This window comes from Lissotriton vulgaris, chromosome 3_1 (genome assembly GCF_964263255.1).
Source record: "Lissotriton vulgaris chromosome 3_1, aLisVul1.2, whole genome shotgun sequence".
NCBI classification, from domain to species: Eukaryota; Metazoa; Chordata; class Amphibia; order Caudata; family Salamandridae; genus Lissotriton; species Lissotriton vulgaris.
The window spans coordinates 1,050,957,995-1,050,978,440 of record NC_141689.1 but is presented as its reverse complement, the minus strand read 5'-3'; the positions used below and the strand labels follow the sequence as shown (position 1 = coordinate 1,050,978,440).

Genomic DNA, 20,446 nt, shown 5'->3' with positions numbered 1-20,446 from the left:
CGTAGCACAGTGCGAACACGCGTAGTGCAGCATAGCGTAGTGCAGCGGTCATTTTTTGCTTGTTCACGGTCCTCAACGTCATGTTCGCGAGCAAGCAAAATGACATCCCGGCGAGATTCTCAACGCGGGGAAGTCAGGTTTCTCATTGCGAGTGGTTGCGCATGCTCGCAACTGCTCGCGATGAGAAACTACCAGTTCGTGTTGAGTAAGCTGCCGCTCGAGTAAAAATCTACTTGAGCAGCAGAAAACTACAGCTCGCACTGTGCAAGATGCCGTTTTCAATGATTGCACAGTGCCGGATGCTTGTTCGCACTGTGCAATCATTGAAAACGAATCTTGCACAGTGCGAACATGCTACTACGCAGCTCGCGTAGTGCTACGTGAAGTTCGCGTAGTGCGAAGTGCACTTCGCGTTGCGCTACTTCGCGAACTACGCCCACCCTTACTTGGAAGTGGCATCCTTTCGAAGGGTGTGGGCATTCCATGCACCTTATGCTGGCTTCATACATAATGTGTTATATCACCTTATATTTTTTATTTTATGCGTTTTTATATAGCGCAGACTTTACCCGAAGGTGTCAGAGCGCTTCACAATAGGAACAGTAGCGTTACATGAGGAGAAAATTACAAGTGGGCAAATTACATGAGGCAAAGGTGACCCTTGTGCATGTATCAAAAGCAAACAAAATACAAGAAGCACAAGAGGAGAGATAAAGGGCATTTGTGGGCTCACGTCTGCTCTTAATTACTAATCAAATCACAAAAGATGGCAAGACACCCCAGCGTAAACCCCAGTCTGCTATTTATCGAAACATGAACAGCGGATATTGGAAACCTTGATGCAGTGCGTGGCTCTGCTGCAAAGGCTTTGTCTCGGACCAGCTGTTTCACAGGTTTCCCATTGCACTTCCCAGCCTGTGCCTATAAAGTGATGGACTGTTCAGTCAGTTTCACTCAGCCGGTGCATCTCACACACGTAGGGCCTGATGTAGAAAGCACTTTTGCAATCACAAACACCGCAGTTCCATTAGCCTGAAAATTCCTTCTGACTCGTAAACGGGATTTTGCGACACTTTCTGAATTGCAAGTAGGAGAGGATGTGGAAGGGGGCTCCCATTCTATTTCCGATTCAGAGAGGATTGTCTCCGTGGGTGATGGCTGCAATTGCAAATCATTGATGTGTTACGGACCACAATCTTGGGGTGGTAACTGATGCTTGATTTGAGAATGCAGTAGCACCTGCTGGGGAAAGGTGGCAGAGATGCTGGGGGGCTTAGAGTTATTATTATTTTTGTTTAAAAGAAAAGGTACTGACGTGCCTAACACCGGTTGCCACCCCTCCTCTATCCTCTCTCTGTTCCTGGCTTCCCAGGCTCCCAGACTCCCGTAGCAAATCAAAACGCTGCTGTCACCAGCATGACAGTAGTGACGTCATTGGTCTGAGCAGCCTGGTCAGCACTCACACAGGAATTGGGAGCTTGTGCATGTTCTCCACCCAGGCTGTGCAAAACAGTCAGGAGGAGAACATGCTAAGTGCACGTGACTGGCTCGCCCAAGACGGCCGGCAAAATCATGGGTACTCACAAAAATTTTCCCGGGGGCTGCAAAGTTTGGTCTTTGGGGTGACCAAGGGCTGCATTGATGCCAGTGGCGGGAGGTCGGTGTAAAGTGGGTGTAGGGGAAGCGCAGCATGTATATATAAGGGCTGTCCTAAATTGCACAATGTGAAACCAGACAACCTGGGATGAACCAAATTGACCAAATTGTGTGACCCTGGGCTACTGTTTTATTTCAATTTCCCTTCTTTTTCTTCATTATCACATATAAGAGGACCTCCAAAATACATGACTTCAGGGTGTGTGCTGCACAAAATGATCTACTGTACTTGGATGTAATTACTAATTGCATTGTTGTCAGGGTGGGGGTGGAGGAGGGCGGGAAGCATGAATGCTTCTAAATTTATGTTTGAAAACCATCACTTAGTATGAACAAAAGCGTTGAGCAATTCATGTTATTTGTCATATGTTGTAAATGTCAAATATACCAATAATATTATTTTTTTTAAAAATACTTCTGAATGCACTGCTATAATTTGATTTACTAAGGGGAAATGGTTATATAGGTCAATGAAATCCACTTTTGAATTTTGAAAAGACTATTTTATTTTTACATGAATTCTATTTTTAAAAATGAAGGTGTTCCTAAAGTTAAGAGCCTAGTTACTTCATTTCCCTAGCTGTAATTAACGTTCACATAAGTTCTCGCTGCATTTTAACAATTTTTAAAGTTAGTGCTGAGTTCAGTAAACAGAAGTCCAGTGTTGCTGCTGCCTAGGGGGCCGCATGTAAAGCTCAGGAGGCCGCATGGGGCCCCTGGGCCGTACTTTGAGTATCACCAGGCCAAACCGTCATGCGCACTTTAGTGCACCAATCTAGTAGATGTAGTATCAGGCCAATAATGACGTACATTGCACAATTAACCAACGGAACTTAGGAAACCTTCCTTTGAAGAAAGGAGAAGCATTTAATATAGTGATAGAATTTTGCACTACAGAAATAACCGTAGAATAAAGCGCATGTCTACTTCTGCTGCAAAGTTGTTTCTTAGAGTCGGTATATTTTTTATTCTTGCTAATATTTGAAAAAAAACTAGTCACTTCCAGGGCTATATTTTCATGTGGAACTAAAGCTTTTCCTTTAGGAGGGTTTGTGTTCAAAACTTGGGCTGGCAGTCTCCTGTAACCTCGAAAGTGCAGAAACAATGTGGCACTTAGTTCAGTTTAACCATTATGCACTTTTACATTTTTAAATCTTAAAATAAAATTCAGTTTTATGCATTATTCATTCTTTGTTCAATAAGAGTTTCAAATAAGTGTGACTTTCAAGTTCACAAAAACATTACTTTTCATGGCATTTTCGGAACATTGCTTCCATTTCTCCAGATAAAATATTTATAATTGATTGTCCATAATTAGACACCGCAGTGTGTTTCAAACTTAGCCACCATTAACCACAGGGCGATTACTTCTCACAGCAAAGGTGTTTTGTTATTATGTGTCTGTGAACCTTCAAATACTTTTTGAAAAAGTTAGACAACTCTTGGCAGCGGAGAAATGAAGTGAAGACTCTTCCACATCTCAAAGGTTTCTCTAAAGTGGCTCGTTGACCAGGCCGAGCGCTAGAATAGCGCTCCGCCCTTATGGCGGTCGAGCCTGTCCCCGGGGGAAAGGAGGAGGTGGGAGCACTCCCACCTCCCCCATTATCGTCCAGTAAGCAGGTTGCTGCAGGGCGTGAACCGGAAGCGCATTAAGTGTTTCCGGGCCACAAGGACACCCAGCAGCAGGGTCCGACCAGGTTAAACTGGCCAGTCCCCCCCCCTTTTAAAAGGGGGTGTGGGGAGCAGAACAGTCTCTTGTTCTTACGCTCCCCACGGGCACAACACCCGGGCAACCAGCGGCCCGTGTGTCGTGTGTATTAAAGTTAGGCATGTGACATCATCGGTCTAACAATGTATCTGGCCTTTCTGCGTAACTGTCCATAATGTTAATAAACAATGTTTTTTAATTTTGTAATAAATACGGCCAGGGGGGTTACACACCCCTAATCCAAAATTGGTGTGGTCTCAATACTTGTCTTGAAGGAGGGAGGGAGACCCCATCCGGGCAAGGGCTGGCCGTAGGTACCAAAGGTAAAAAAGGGGACTTGGGCGAGTACCAGGCCATATTGCTCTCTGCACAGGCGTGTAGCTCAGTCAGTACGATTCAGGGAGAGTGAGTCTGAGATTTGTATTTATTTGTATTTAATTTATTTATAAAGCGCTAACAATCATCCTAGGTAGGATATCACGGCGCTGAGGTTTGGTGCTGAGGGTTACGGTAACCGCATTGATTACTGATTATTCTGGTTTAGGGAAGAGTAGTGTCTTTAATTGTTTCCTAAATGATAAGAGACATTCTGTCAGTCTGAGATTGGGAGGTAGTTCATTCCACTTGGTTGCAGCTAGATGAGAGATTGATGTGAGCTAGATGAGAGATTGCGCAATCATCTCCGCCATGAACCCAACTGGAAAAGATGGCCAGCCAAGCCGTGTCTGTTGGGCTCAATGAAGGACACCGGGACGGTAGAGGCTGTGGCTGTTTAGGGTGTCAGATACAGGGTCAGTGATATTCTGAAAAGTAACAGAAATTCTTGAAGCCCTTGACTCTATCCAATCGTTTATTCTGTTTGATGACCTTTGATAATAGCTGACAGAAGAGTTGAGCGCATGCCCTAGAAACTGTCATGTGCAGTTACAGTTTCTCATTCCTATGACTTAAGTCCAGTGCTTAATTTGAGCCAGTGGATTCAGGTGCTCGGCACCGACACTTAATTGTCAGCACCGGCTCTAGTGACAATCCACCACATGGTGGCACTGTCTGTCATATTTTGATATAAGTACAATACCAGAGTTATAAGCCAAAGTACATACAAAATGAATAACATCTGCTGTTCACTCTATTATTATAGTTTTGGGTGGCCTGGGATAGTTTGAACTGTCAAACTTGTAGCTGTGCGATAGTTAGTACATGTGTTGGTTCTGTCATTGGCAGTGCTGGCAGAGGCAATGAGTGCTGCAGGCTTCAGTAGCCTCCTGAGAAGTGTCTTGGCATTTTTTTTAAATTTTTTTTACAAATAAGCTCTGCATAAGTCACAAGGTTGGACGTCTGCTGCAGTGATCTGCGTGTTACATTAATGTCATAGTTTCCAATGTGGTGCAATAGTTGGGGGTAGAGGGGGACTAATCCTCTTACCGATATGTGTACATATGCGTACATGTGTTTTGTGTGTTGCTGCATGTGTGCTTATGTGTACATCCTCGAAGATGTTCTTATTTTTTATTAGGTTCTTGATATTTTAAATGAGCCTTACTGCATGGAACAGTGGAAAGCTGCACAGAGAACATTTTTATACCAGCAGGAACATCTCAGGCCTGAAGAGGTGCTGTTCAAAAAACAATATATTCTATGGTGGAGTCCAAAAAGCAGAATGACATGAAGAGTGCGGATTAGCTAAAACACAGGAATCAGAGGGTAATTAGCATGGCACCCATCCCATCGCTCAAAAGGCGCCTTCCAACATTTGCAGAATAAATGCTATGCACATATGAAGTTCAAAGCCTGGAAGTCAATATTGCTGTGCTAAAAAGGCTGCTAAGTATGCATATATTTATGGAAGCACTTTACTTCTTAGTACATTGACTACTTTCCTCAATAAGGCAGAAGAGTACAAGAAGGTGTATTTTTGTCCTGTTCAACCAATCCAAACCCATTCCCTCCCGCAAAAGCAGAAGAGCTACTGATCAGAGGACTATTGGTATTTAACCTGGTTTCCCCTTACCATCATGGCAAAGATGTTTTCACATAGTCTATAAGACCCAAGTACCAGATCAAAAAAGAAACAATTGAAAACTTGTCTTAGGACCAAAAGGATGAGTAGCACAGGGGGTTTCTGCATCAGGTCATTTACAAAGCATTACATCTCATAGCAGCCTAATAATTGTCTTTGTTTATCCTTTCCAAGTGGTTTGGTGCAGCCTTTCCTAAGGAGGTGGTGCTGGTCTGGAAAGTTCTTCACAGGTTAGTGGGACATTTGCCTGTTGTCTGATTGTTTATGAGCCCCAGAGAAACCAAACACACATGCTGTTGGCCAGCCCAGAGTCCAAACGTGCAACTAGAAATGCATTTATTGGGGGGGGGGGGTATGGCACCCTAACCACCCCCCTGAAGCTACAGTCTTAGGTCTATGTAACTCGTACGTGATGTTTGAGTCCATGGAGGTATTTGCTTCATTTTTCGAGTTGAAGTATTAAAGAGGGATCAAAAGGATACCCTCAGAAGCTCTGACGACAACATCATCTAAGCTTCCCTGGTTGTTGCTTCCATGCTCTTGGGATAGGAGGACAGAGAGAAATCTATGTGGCATGACCAGCGGCATTAGTAGGCCCCAAATTATGTCTCTGGTTCCCATACGTTCACTGATGAATTCTCTAGGGAAATAGTTGCTTTACATCTCTGGGTTGTTAGTTGGATACATCAGTGGGTCCTTCCAGCCCAAGGTGACATTCAGGGGGAGAGGGTAATTAAAATAAATACAATTTTATGGAAAGTTCCATTTGTAATGGCAACTTCAAGCCTACCTGTGTTAATGTTATGGGTCTTCCTTTTGGTGTGCAACTCATCAGTAAACCTGCTCATTTGGACAATGGCACGTGTGGCCCGGGAAGACAATGGTATGGCTCGCCTGGAATGCTTTGTATGTTTGTTTGGTGGTGATTTGATGATCACGGGAACATTTTGTGGCTAATGTGGGAGCAAATATGTGGGATATTTCAGGCCATTTATTCACAGAGTTATGGTTCAAAAATGGAGTAAATCCTTTAGGAGTTTAAAGAATTATTGGGGCATTATTGAGTATCTTACTTTGTATGACATATTCTTCACTAATGGATGATTACATTATGACTCATGGCAGAATTTCCTGCCTCAAGTGAGTTAATTTCATAATTCAAATGGATTTACTATGATAGCTCAGCTGGAAAAATGTACTCAAAATACATACTTACCTGTAAAATTCTACATTTCTACTTTCACAATCGGACCCAGCACATGGAAATTAATTTTAGTAACCAGACAACAAAGGATCTATTTCTAATAAAAAAATAATCCTTCCTATATGTGATTGTTGTAAGACAATAAATGTGTTGTATGTCAAATCAAAAGTATCGACTTAGAAAAATATCTACTATAGAATTTTGATTACCGCTATATCATTGAGGTAACTAGATGTGGATACAAAATAATCGATCTACACATAACTGTATGCTTATCTTGACGAGATAATGGGAGTCAGCATAATTATTGTTGCAGTGTGATATTAAAAACTCAGGGCCTTATTCCGAGTTTGGCGGTCTCCTTCTGGGACCGTGGTGATCCCGGGAAGACTGCCAAGCCTGTGGTACACCTGCCCAAGGAATTCCGAGTTGAATCCAGGGCGTGTGGGAAGTGCTACGGCGGTGGTCTGTTAGGCTCATAGGAGAGCCTAACAAACAGACTGCTGCCTTGCACATTCCTGCAAGGTGTGGCATACACTATGTCTTGCATGGGATGTATGACGTTACAACGCATACTTTTACCACGCATACCTTTACAACGCGGTTTTTACAACGCATGCCTTTACAATGCATAGCGCTTTGGGGTGCTGGATAGTGAATAGTTTAATTTACTATTCCAACTCCAGTCCCCGTGGACACTAGGGAAGGTGTTGGATAGTAAATTAAACTTATTCCCTATCCTAGAGCGCCCCCCAGCGCAATGCGTTGTAATGGTTTGCGTTGGAATGACTGCGTTGTAATGGTAGTGCGTGGTAAAAGTTTCGTTGTAAAGGTTGTATACCCTTGAATGCCACACCGCGCACAAACGAAGATGCAATTACAGGGGGGCACAACATGTGCATCCCCGCACGCACCCCCATGGTCAGATGCACCCGGGGGCCCTGTTAGGACTCCTTATCTGCATTTCCGCCACTCTTTACATGGCGGGCTCCCCGCAATGAAATGGACGGTGTAAATGCAAGTCATAGTATGCTCTGCGGTGCTAGCATCGGCACCACCAGCATATTCAGGCCCCTTTCCGCCGTGGGATCCTGGATACCGACGGAGGTGGGGGTCTTGTGGTGGTCCCACCGCCACCATCATAATATGGCTGGCGGACCAGCGGAGATGTTGGTCAGACAGCTATAACGAGTACGGCGGTCCCAGGACCGCCGGACTCGTAATAAGGCACTTAGTGTTGCAGTAATGCAGCAATCATGCCACCACATAGGTCATTAAACAAAGGTAAAATCAAAGTAGCAGCCCAAGTGTTGAATACACAGTGAAACTCAGGGCCGCAATTCTGCAGTCAGAGTTTTCGCATTACTATGGATTTGCCGCATTTGCTTCATAATTCACTATCTGCTGCATAATTTGCCGATTTCAGTAATCCAATTCCTTATGTGCTGCATAATTTACATATTTCACCAACCCCAAAACATTTTTTCTAGATAATAAGGAGGAAAAGTTACAAGAAAGCACAAAAACATAGTTCGGAGCAATGATAGTTCCTTTGCTCAGGTTAAGTGATTACCCTTACAGTTGCTGCCGTATTCACGAGTTAAACTGTTACTAATGTGGTGCAACTTTGCCCATATTATTATCTGTTAAAATGACAAAATACCAAAATCATACTGCCACTGATTGTGCCGCATTATGCCACATAATTTGCCGTCTTTGGCATATCATTTTGTCAACCCTGCTGCATAATTTGGCCCTTTAGTGCCACGTGTGTATCCAAGCAAATGCTATTGTTCTTCAGGTTTGTTTTTCATTGCAGGTCTGCTGGTACCCTTGTTGCTAGCTGCCTTTATTAAGACCTGCTCCAGATTGTAGCAAGTCTAGTGTGCAGGACCGGAAAAGGCAGAGTAACTACTGACACCAATTAACAACCCTAAGCTAAGTTTAGTTTTTCTGCCGCCAAAGCATGCACTGAGTATTTTGTACATGCTGAAAAGAACCTTTTGACCAATTATGTTACGCATTGCAGTACGTATTTTAGAAAGCTATTATAATTACTTGGCGTCTAATGCAGTCATTTATAAGGCATGCACAATCCTTTATGAACTATGCATTTTCAAGGCCATGTATTAATTATGATTTCTTTTTTTCCACATTAAAAATAAAAAAATCAGCATCTCCCATTGAAAATAAGCACTGCCTTTTCAAATGGCTTCTATCGCTCTCTGGTCTCTGTTGCTTTCTCTCATTTGTGGTTTTAACTCCCAATTGTAGGGGGCTGAGGAAAACTAGTGAAAACACATTTTTCCCATCATTTCACCACAAGATTACAGCTGCTGGTAAGAGTGTGGAACATAGAGCATGTTTCCCACTCAACTCAGTGTTGGCAATTACACCTCTAAAACATTGGTGGGTCTAAATTATGCCCCCCCCCCCTCTTGAGCTCTCTCTTATTGTCACTCGTTTTGCAAAAAATGTAAGTAAAGTCTCTACACAAGCATTCGGAATTCAGCATTTTGAGCCTTGGTTTGAAATCCCTCTTGGGGCTGGTTAAATAGACGTTTGACTTCTTTGAGCAGATTCGAAACTATTGGTTAACAGTTTGGAGTTTATTCTGCACTTTTTTACTCAACTCCCTCAAAATTGACAGCAGGTTTCAATCGTCCTTTTTGAAGCAAAACTAGGCTGGAAGGTAGATGTGTTGAAAGTTTTCAGTGGTAGCTCATAGAGGAACATTCGTTACGGTCACCTGACCCAATGTAGCTTTTTTTAATGTATCATCAATACCTAAAAGGGATAATGTTGAACTGTGTGTTACTATTTGATGTATTTGTATAATGTTTTACTGTTTTTCTTATTATTCTATTTTTTCTCTCCTCACGGATATATTATGTCAACCTTGAAGCCGCCTATTACTTGTCTTGTAAAGTGCCCTGATACCTTTGAACCTAGCTAGCGCTATATAAAACTCTATAATAAATAAATAAAAGGTGGAAATACTGCTGAAGAGGGTGGGTGGGGAAGGAGTACATTCTTGTCCGTATTGCAGAGAAAAGAAAGGTAGAAATATCTGTTTTGCTGTAATCGGTTACATTTGGTCCAACAGGTTTTTGCTGTGCTGCAAGGTTACTCACCCCTTAGAAGGAAAGCAGAAACTCTCATTTCAGTAGGCTTCAGAGCAACAGCGCACACTGCCCCAGCCCTGGTCCTTCTTTTAACAGCTCATGCATTCTAGGAATTGTGATCTTGTCTGAGTCGAAAGCATACCACGTACCAGATTACAGCGGACTGTAAAGATTACCAGGTAATCCTCCACACAGATCACTGGGTGACTGTCATCAAATGTTTAAAGGAAAGAATGTGCCTGATCATATCCATGACCAGTGCTTATTGTGAGCCGGTGGTTGTGGGGGCGGCACTTATTTTTCCTTATCAGACTTTTACCCAAAGCATGAAAGAGATAGAAAAACACACAAAGAGGGAAAGAAAGAGGAAGAGAAAGATGGGAAAATATTAACAAGGGGAGAAAGCAGGAAGGAAAGAGAGCATGCAAGAGTGAGGTAAAGGCTTAGGGGGGACTGGTGGAGGAAGAAAGAAACATGAGGTGGGATCAACATAACATAACAGGTGTATTTGTAAAGTGCACATTCACCACGACGAGTATCTTGGCGTTCAATAACAGATGCTTAATGTTACCCAACTCCGTGGTACTCATTTTATCGACCTCGGAAGGATGAAAGGCTGAGTGGACCTGTCAGGATTTGAACCTGTGACTATGAGGTCAAACACAAGCCCCTATTGTAGACACATTAGTCCACTAAGCCACCAGAACCGGCGTAAAGACACTGTAGCCTTGGTATTTGGTACCCAAGATAGGGTCAAACTATGGGCCCCCAACACTCATTGTTTTACAAATTAAGCACTGATTGTGACGTATTGAAACCATTTTAGTAAGTATCTTGATCATCTCTAGGTGCAATGTCTGAATCTTAATGGCACTAGACAGCCGCAGTGATGCCCTGCAGCACATCAACACATCGCTCTATTCCGCTTGGCCACAGGTACCCTCTCCAGCACATAGTATTCATCCTTTTCAATGAATATAACTTGGGAAGCAGGAGGAGGATGGACAGCTGAGGAGGGGGTAGGCTGAGAGACGAAGATATAATGTGTGGCGAGTCAGAAGACGGACGTGGGGGATGTTGGGGTAGACCTGGCACGGCATTGAGACCCCAGAAGGCATGCAGGGACTTCAACCTGACACTGAAGGTGAAAGTCAGACATCCAGAAGAGCATGAGAAGAGCTGCTTGTGAAAAGCTGACCTGCTTGAAGGTGCTTGGGTAGGTACTTTGGTGTCAAGAAAGTGAAAAGTATGCTGGTTGTAATAATAACTTTGCAAAGGGTGACAATGTACAGTTCTGACATCCACAGACAGACTGCCACAAAACTTAAACTCGCTAATGACAAATGTGTTAATGGAGAATCTAGTAATATGGAACGGGTGATGGGAATTGGTAGTTGGGAAAAGCCAAATGAGGAGATAAGTTTATCCCCTTTGGAGATGAATTATGGGAACGACACTGAGCCATAGGTGAAAGAAGAGTGGTGGAAGAGTCGATTCGAGCTGAACGCCATGAAACAGAATGAATTAGTGGGAAGAGAAGAAAGGTAATAGTGTTGAGCAGGACTGAGTTGTTGAGTGTCGAAAGCAGCTGATTGGTCAAGGAGGATGTATATGGCTAATGTGAGCTCTGGTTTGTTGAAGAGATAACTTTGAATACATGAGAGTGGAATTTCAGTTCTGTGAAGACCACTTCGAGAACAGTAGTGAGTGAGCCTGTTCAATATACATTTAAAAAAAAAAGACCTTTGGGAGACCGGTCTGTCGTTGGATGAGGAGGAGCTTCACCCTTTTTATTTTATTTTATTAACAAGTGTTCATTCACCGTGGCCTTGAAACATAGTTAATGGTAATGAGGATATGAAGCACTTGTGTTTCTTTCATGAGTTCTTCAGAGATCTAGGACTTGGTCCAGTTGGGTAGGAGGCAGCACATCTGAGTCTCAAGGAATTACGTACATGGGAATATTCATGGATTAATCGGGGAGTCGATGAAGGAAAGATATTGAGGGGAAAGTGTCCAGCTATGATAGTGCAAAGAGTGAAATGTAAGTCTACAAAGGAATCTGAGTTTGAGATTGGGCAAGGTCATCATGGGCTGGATTGAGGTATGCATAATGGAAGTCAAAGTGGATCATATTTTAAGAAGTTGGAGAGTGTGTGGGATTGTGGGGTAAGTGGCATGTACTTTGAGGTTTAGGTGAATAATGATATGATCCAAGTGTGATGAGCCAAAGGTGGGTATGAGGGAGCAAGAGTGTCAGGGTATACTGTGTGAGTAAATAGGTGAGGGGTAAGTGTTATTAGAGAAAAGCTGTGAGAAGGTGGGTTCTCTACTGTTGTACCTCTAGGTTAAAGGGGAACAGCTGATCTAGGCGCTGTTGTGGTTATCGAAGAACCACTCGATATGACTAGGTGGGTGGTGGACACCACCTTGTGCAGTAATACTTAGCTATTATAAAGATGATAGAAGATGGCCCAAGAGTATGAAAATGGTTGTCTTCTGTGATTTTTTTAAATAGAAGAAAAACTACTTACTCGTGAGAAACACATTGGACAGTTGTAGGAAGATATAGAGCAGATCTGCTTTCATATCGCTCGGAAGATCTATTTCGTCAAGAATTAACTTTTCACTTCTTCAGGTTCTCAAACTTTTTATCATGACAAGGTCAACTCGTCATGGGTTTTACCTGCCCTGTGCTTATGACGAGTTGACCTTGTCATGAATAATGGGAATCATAAAATGTCAGCACCCAGCGGGAAAACCCCCTAGCAGCGAAGGTGTTAATATGCAGTGCAGGCTATGTTTTTGTCTGTTGAATGGGGAAATTATATTTTTACTGGCTTTATAAAATGTGCTCTGCTCCCTCCAAAAGGCTTATTCTGTTCTGCGGACTGCCATTATGTGAGTTTAATGAGCAAGGATCCCCATGATAGCCTTCCCAACAAGTAAAAGGAAAAAAACAGAGAATCCATTAGCTAGAGAGTAAGTTGCTGGCCAAACCGGAGCTTCAACCACACTTGGCAACTATGTTTCTCCACCCCAAGAGATTCCACAACCTAAAGACGGCACACTCAACCCCAATCCCCAGCTGACCAATCACACCCCGTAGCCTCCTCCCTTGCTACTTGAACCTCTTGCTAGTCCCCTTTGGCAGACTGCCCAAGACACACCCACCCAACCCTACCTCTTTCATGTAGCACCAATCATAGAGCATCAGCCCACTCTGTGAGAGGGAGGAGAGACAGCATGGAGCTGTGGGAATGGAAGGTAAGTATGAAAAAAGTTAATTTTGAGTGTGTGTGTGTGTGCACTTGTGTGAAGAGTATGGTGTACCCACTGATCACCCTGATGAAATCCTCACACATTCGTTGTAATTCTTGGCTACCAGTCAGCGTGCTTTACATGATAAGCATTGCCCACCCTGGTGACATTTTAGCCCTTGCATAGTAATGGTAATTCTTCTTAACTTGTGGTCAACCAACCATGAGATGAAGCTAATTGCCCACAATGTGAAAATGTTGGACCAGCACAGGGGTGGTGATTCTTGTCAGGTTATGGGCATCCATGAGATTATGCCCATTAACTACCTCGAGTAACATGTTAGACTTCACAATATGGCGGTAATTCTTGGCAGCTTGAGGGCATCCATGGCCTGATGCCCATTGCTCACCCTGGTATATTTTTGGAGCTACCATAATAATGGTAACTCTTGGCAAACTGTGGGCATCCGTGGTATGATGATGCCTACCACAGGGATGAATGAATGAATGAATGAACGAGGTGGTTACAAAGTGGACTGCCACTCCCGGAGGAGGATCCTGGTGCTTGGCAGCAGCAGAATTTACTACATAATGGATGAGTAACTCACCGAAAAGCAGATCAAAGAGTGAGAGTGTAACATAGCAAATTAGAGATACCATATAGCCATGTCTTATACTGCTTTCTGATAATGGCCTCCGATTCAATGAATCTCAGGTGACTGAGACAATCGTTCCATGCCTTTGTACCCAGAACAGCGACGGATTTGCCCCCTTGAGTTTTGAGTATAAAGGTAGGGGGCTTCAAAAGATTGGTATGTGAGTACCTCATGTGATGGGTGAATCTGGCAATTAGATATTTAGCTCCCGACGCCCTGTTTGCTCTAAACGTAAATTTTGAGGAGGACCCTCTTTTGTACTGGCAACCAGTGTAATACCTTTAGAGCTGCCGAAGATCGACAAGGGAGTTTCAAAACCAATCCTGCAGCAGCACGTTGTACTAACGGCAGTTTCTGAATAGTTTGTTTCGAAGAACCAGCGTACAAACTATTGCAGTAGTCCAATCTAGATGTTATTATGCAAAGGCCACTGACTTTCCTGCCACTAGAGAGAGGTACTCAAACAATCCTTTCAGTGATTTGGTCAACTTGAAACATATTCCCACCACTGCAAGAGTTTTGGGGTAATACTGGTCCTGACACAGTGGTGCTCGTTAATGGAATACTGTTCACAATCTTGATAGACTGGCGTCCAGCCCTGGTATAATATTCACACTGGCATAGTAAAGGTGATAATTATTGTCTGACTGTGGACATCCTCGGCACAGTGATGGTTATGAAAGTTTGTTGTTAATGGTTAACAAAGGCTGTGCATCCATTGCCAAAGGAGGTAACTCTTGACTTATTGTGGACATCCACAGCCCCCACACTTGTGTTAATGCTGGCCCTGTATCATGGAAGTCCTTTATGACAAATTGTTGGCATGCATGTCAGGGTGGTGCTCGCCCTACAGTAATGCTGGCTCTAACTAAATAATTTAGTAATTTCTAGCTATTTGTGGGTAGCCACGGCATGATGGCGCCATGGCGAGAATGGTTAATACTTTGAATGCATAAAAAGAAATCAACGCGGCTCAGGGAAGGAAGCAACAAGTTCAGTGACATGGTTAACATGCACCCTACTGTACATTCATAGCCGGCACTTGGTGGCAAGGTTAAAGATCTTTTGAGGTACTATCTTGTTAAATTGTAGGACTATGCATTTATTTATATGGATTTTATTGTTGCTGTATCACTGTATTGTACATGTGGACAATGAGACAAAGTCTGCAGCTAAGAGGTCTAATAATGATAAAGCGCTGGAAACTGCAAGGGCATGGGAGGCCTTGGTGGTGACGCTACAGACCCTGGAGGCGGAGTCAGACAGTGACTCGACACTGAGCGATCCGCTGAGGGCATCCCAAACCGAAGGAGAATGAGGGGAGATCCTAACATTCCTTGGGGACAATGCTATGAAATTGGGGAATGTCAGATTGGAATGAGCAGTCTGGGGGTTGAAGTACTACACTGAGCCAGAATGAAACATCATATTGTAATTTCCTCTGTGCGTACACTGGACACACCAGTGGCAAAATGGGGGGGGGGGGATTATGGAAGTGGGACTGGCTTTTCTGATGAACATAGACTCGAAGTTCGGTACAAACATAGATGCCTGCTTAGAAAAAAATGACAGAGAATACACATAAATATGATTGCCGGATACTTCATGGTGAATGGGACATACCAGATAACTATGTAATGGCGCAATATGGGGTGATGCTGAGTATGATCAAATCTGTCCAACATAACGAAATAGAACGTATATCGAAGTCGACAATGGGTAATATTATTGAGCAACAAAGGCCAGCTGTTTGCTGTTGTTGAAAATCAATAAAAATACATTCGAGACAAAGTCTATGCCAAGCTAAATACTTTTTATAACATAAATAAACATGACAAATTCCCGTAACCGGAATATCCTTTTACTCCACTTCCTCTTCCCAGAGATCTGACTTGTCTTGCTGAAACAATCTGTAGTTTCAATATGAAAAAGTCCTTGACATAGGGAAAGGAGCTCATTGGATTGCTGGCCCGGATGGCTGAGCTCAGGACTGACCCTCCTAGGCAGGGTTTTAAGTGGTACGGCTTCTGCCAGTGTTCAGACCCAGCAGTAATAAAAATGTGACTTTGGAACGGGTCCCTACTAGGCCCTGTGTTCACACCATTAACTTTACAAACAACAAACCTGATCATCCCTTTAACGATGACCTAAAAACCCCTCAATATAATGCATGTCAGCCATTCAGTCCTTGTTGATGGTTTTAATGTTTTACCTCATCTTGCAGTCCCTAGGAAAAAATAGCTTTTTCCAGCTGTTATGTTTCTGTAGTTTTTTCCATGCAACATATGACTGCTGAATAATGCATGCTTTCAGATGACTCCTCTCTAGGTGTCTGGGTGAGTTCAGGTTGTAGGTAGTTGTTCATGATGGCAAGGCTAGGAGCTCTGGAATTGAGGACGCAGCAAAGACGGGTACCATTTTACGTGGAAGCGTGATGGAGGTATACACAATATTGACAGTGCCAAAAAGCGAGAGAGAGGTGAGACTGTGTGTGGTCAACTCTCTCCTGCTTTACAGGGACCAAACCCCATTTGTTTGTGCAAAGGGGAAGGAGATGGCATATAAGAAAGAGGATTTCAGAAAGATGTGGCTAGTAGAACATGGCGCATCTAATAGAGTGAGAGATTGCAGAGAAAAGTGACATGAAAGGGGCACAGGAATGAATCCGATACTCCAAAGACGGTTCCTTGCGTGACATTCTCCTACAGCCCAGGTTTTTGTATTTGAATTCTGGGATGTGGAGTCCGGTTTTATTATGGAATAAACAACACTACAAGTCCCAGAATGCAAGGAAAAAACCTGGACTGGAACAGCACTTCACGCATGAACCTGGGACCTTTGTCACAGCTGAATAGAATTACATAGGCAGCGCATCAAAAAGTCTTAGTTAAGCTTCTTGGACCATCCTCTTTGAGAACCCCCTCCAGTGAGCCTGTTTCATTGCACTTAAAGCCTGCCAGTAGGAATTCTCAACTGAGATAAACACAAATGTTTCCTTAATCATGAATAAATTACCTTTACCAAAACAAGCTACACTTGTGACATTGTACACTGTTTACTGTTAGAAACATATGAGACAGTGTATCTTTTAAACAGAATCAAGAATATTTCAAGTTTTCTTTGGAACATAGTGTCAGTTGATTCTTATTCATATTAAGATTGGGCATTTTTCCTTTAAATAACTTCAAAATGCACTGGTCTGATAAAGGAAATAAGACCAGAATGTATGACCTTTGTAATGCTGGGACTCAAGACATTTAGAAATGTTCTTTTTGTATGCCGGTGAAGGAAGCTAGAAATTGCTTCTCAAACCCTTTGTGTCTTAAATATATGATACTCAAAACCAACTACCTGATTGCCCTAGCAAAGTCACCTCCCGATGGATTTGTTCGCTATAATTTGCACAAGTTTTTTAAATGTATTTATTGTTTGCACTGAGACTGTCAGGCCACTTCTCTTCTCTTTTGTTTTTTTATTTCTAATTGTAAATATTGTTGATCTCCGATAAGATCTAAATCAATAAAAATGTGAATTGAATTGAAGTACCTTTGAAGAAAATGCAACCATATCCTGTGTACACCTCACTTGAGGCAATACCTGCACTCTTTAAGGTAGCAAATCTCTGACCATTTAGCACACTTTTAATGAGTATGGTTCATTCTCAGAGGCTGCTGTGGAATTAAATCTAAATGACTTTAATAGGTGCGGGGAGATTATGTTTATTTCTGAGATCAGGGTGTCGTGTGAGGATCGGAGGGGATCAGGGGTGTAGCTTCCATTGGTGCTGAAGGTGCAGTGGCACCCGGGGCCCAGAAGATTGAGGGTCCCGCTCACACCTGATCATTGCTGTATTTAAAAGTCCAAACAGCAGCTGGGGAGTGGGCGGCAATTCCTTCCTTGCATTAGGGCCCATGACACAGGCAATATTGATGGAGGGGCTGAGACTGGGGGCTCCCAGTCCTGGATTACCAAATAGGCAAAGTAGGCACCGGCCTATGGGCCCCACTCCTTTTAGGGGTCCTGCGACAACGGATCAAAATAATATTGATTTGATCTTGAAAGAAAACGTATTAGGAGATAATTTGCGAGGCCCCCCCCACTATTTTGACTGCCTAGGGGCCTCCACAGGGTTTAATCCAGCACTGGTGGCCCCCTTTCCAAATGCAGTCAGCTGAGGGACCTTGTGGCTGCCTGTGAGACAGCAGGGTAGGTGACCTTCAGGCAAGCCTCGCCAGGCCCTCAGAGCACCGCCTGCTTACATAACGCCATTACTGCCGCTTTCTAAGAGCGTCTAATGCACGGATCAAGGCAAAGGCAGCTTTTTAGGAGCTCCTGCTCTGTCCTCTCTATTATTAGCCGCCCAATGGACCTGTGCTTTCTTGTTTCATGTCATCCTTCTTTTTGGAATTGTTCTATGCTTTTAGCCTAATTAACTGTCTTGCTCAGTGGATTATAATCGATGAACAACCTGTCACATGAGACAGAAAATAGGAAACTGCCCTCGTTTGGGAATGGCCTTATCTTGTATTTTGGTCTTTCTGCTTGCCCTACACACTTTTTGTGACCAGTGCCTTCATTATTTCGAATAACTTGTTTTTTATATCCTGCGCCTCTGGTATTTCTTATCATTGTAAACAATGTATGTTACTATTAACTAAGGTAATGCTACTAAATTTACCAACCTATGAAGGATGGAAGGTTGAGACTGTCTTGCTTATAGGGCAATTTGGCAGTGCCAGAAGGCCTGGGCTGACAGGTCAGTGTGTGGGCCATTTTTTGTCTGTTTGTGAACCAGTTTTATTGTCTGATGTGTCAGTTATTGCTGTTGATTTCCCTGATACTACCAAGAATATTTCCTCCACAGGTACAAATGCATGCAGTCACTCAAACCTTGCAAAAAAAAGTCTGTACCATGTGTCTTTGTGAGCTCATACACACCAATATTTTGAAACTGAAAAGAGAGAGATTTTAAAAGAAAATCGGGGGATTTTTTTCCCCATTGACTCATATTAAAACGGGGAAATTTTTGATAGGATGCAACTAAAATAGAGCACTTTTGGCTAAAAAAATGGGTGTCTCCACCTGAATCAGGTTTGTTGGTATGTATGTAAGCTCGAAACTACTCTGATATACAGAATTTGGGCCACTTTATTTTTAGCTATTTGATTCGCCAATGGAGGCCACTTTTATTTTAGTGCATGGACCTATTTTCTGCATTAGCCAAACACTGCTTGCCAGGATTCAAAGACCACTGTGTACAGACAAATAAGCATTTAGCTCACTAAGGCGTGGTGGTGCACCATACTCGTCCAATGCCTGCTAATAATGAAATTGCCTTCCTGCTCCCTACACCAATAAGGGATCTATGTTTCCCACGTGAACCAAATGCTCTGCCCTTTGAGTGTTCACTGGAGCTCACGGGTGAAAGAGGAGATCTGGGTTGCAAGTTGTGCCCAATGAAAATTGAAGCTACTGTAGCGATGAGACACAGTATCGAGGACAGAATATCGAAAATAAAATATTGATCAGTAAGTGTAGATTTTTGTATCCCTAACGCCACATGTATGTACCAACACAGCACATATAGATTCACTGCTTTTAAACACCACATCTATGTACCGTGAAGATATATTTCCATATAGGCGCTTACTTTCTGATATTTTGTCCTTTGATATTCTGTCCTCGATGTTCTTGTATCACAATATTGTCGGTATCAATATTCAGTAGTAGAACCGGTTTACAATTGTAAATTTATGATGAAGGTACAAATGTGCTAAATTGGTAGCCAGGCAAGACTTCATTCTTGCTCTTTTCATAAGATTTCCATTGAGATGATTCAATCTAGGTATAGGTAGAATGTTTTGCATTATGCTCAGAGTTAGTCGGGTGTTATTTAAGGTTGTTTTTAACGCACCCAACACTGCCCACTTTTCAAATCGTAATTTTCTTAGTGGCTCAAGAAAAAAAAGATGCTTTTTTGCAATTTTTTTTTGCATATTCAATCATCTCACATTTTTCGATGAATCATTGTTGATTACAAATTAATTTTTTTCTACAACCAAGAAATGGAGTCAAAGCTATAAAATATAAATTTCTGGACACAGTTTTTCACGTGTGTATAGTGGTGTAAATATAAAGACAAAGCCATACACGAAATGTGTATTTCACGGATCCATGAACTTTATATATTGTTAATGACGGGGGAGGAGGTCAGAATATTGCAGATGAAATATTGATTTGTAGAAATATTGGAACCACAATGTGGATGCCTAATGAATCTAGTTAGACGGGGAGTAAAGAATAGTAAATTTAGATTTCTTATTACAGGCACTTCCTGACCTTTTGAACTCACTGGAATAGGAAAATCACCCCACCCATTTAAATTCTATAGATATTAAGTATGTTGAGTTATTCTTAAAGACACGGTTGATAAAGCTCGGTTCACGCAACCCTAATCTTAGCCTCTCGCTAGCACAAGATGGAAGGTCCACCAATGCACTGAGCAAGGCGACTATTATTTTGCAGATGTGGAACATCCCACATAGCACTGAGAGAGAGGGGAGTTTTGTGGGGCAACCCCATCACATATGAGTCAAATGGTATGCGCTCATGACGTGCGGGGATGTTAATAAAAAGGCCTGGGGCCTTTACCCCATGGTCATTATCACGCAGGAAAACTAATGTATGTGTCAACCCTTAAACGCGCGGCATTCTGTGGATAGGCCGCATGATCCGGCATAACAGGCACTTTGCACTATTGCTCATTTTGCTCCAATTTACTAAGGTACAATCTGCCCATGAGGCTTTTGCTTTATTT

General features: G+C 42.7%; 1 protein-coding gene across 2 annotated transcripts in view; it reads left to right on the top strand.

The window, feature by feature from the left end:
* The window catches only part of SH3GL2 (SH3 domain containing GRB2 like 2, endophilin A1), a 702,686-nt gene that overhangs the window by 154,134 nt on the left and 528,106 nt on the right, over positions 1-20,446 (top strand). The window lies entirely within an intron of this gene.